This window comes from Myotis davidii, unplaced genomic scaffold, assembly GCF_000327345.1.
Source record: "Myotis davidii unplaced genomic scaffold, ASM32734v1 scaffold609, whole genome shotgun sequence".
Taxonomy (NCBI): domain Eukaryota; kingdom Metazoa; phylum Chordata; class Mammalia; order Chiroptera; family Vespertilionidae; genus Myotis; species Myotis davidii.
The window spans coordinates 1,198,262-1,198,737 of NW_006300164.1; the positions used below are offsets into that span (position 1 = coordinate 1,198,262).

General features: G+C 65.5%; 1 protein-coding gene across 1 annotated transcript in view; it reads left to right on the forward strand.

Moving 5' to 3' along the window:
* EHMT1 (euchromatic histone-lysine N-methyltransferase 1) overlaps window positions 1-476 on the forward strand; it is a 48,722-nt gene that overhangs the window by 28,764 nt on the left and 19,482 nt on the right.

Consider the following 476-nt stretch of genomic DNA (forward strand, 5'->3'; position numbering starts at 1 on the left):
CACCTGTTGCAGGAAGGTTGCGCGTTACCCCGTCACGCTGAGCCAGTCTCGGCCGTGAGCCATTTCCTCCCGGCGAGCTGCTGGCCTGCTGTTGCCCCTGGGGCCCAGCACCAGCGCCGCCCGGCCCGTGGTCCCTCAGGGTTACCTGCCGGCTCTGTGTGCAGCCCCTCCTGCCCTGCAGGGGCCACAGTGCCCCTGACCAGTGAGACACGGGGCCTCTGGAGCAAACGTCGTCCAGCATCACGAGTGAGGGCTCCGGGGCCCTGGGGGAAGGGAATGGTCCGGAGCGTGCGGCTGCCGCGGCGTCAGGCCTGAGGTCAGCTGCGCCTCCCTCAGTCTGGTGCGGACGTGGCCAGGGTCTTCTCTAGGGCTCACACACCGCTTGGGCCAGGGGTCCTCAAACTTTATAAACGGGGCCAGTTCCCTGTCCCTCAGACCGTTGGAGGGCCGGACTATAGTTTTAAAAAAAACTATGA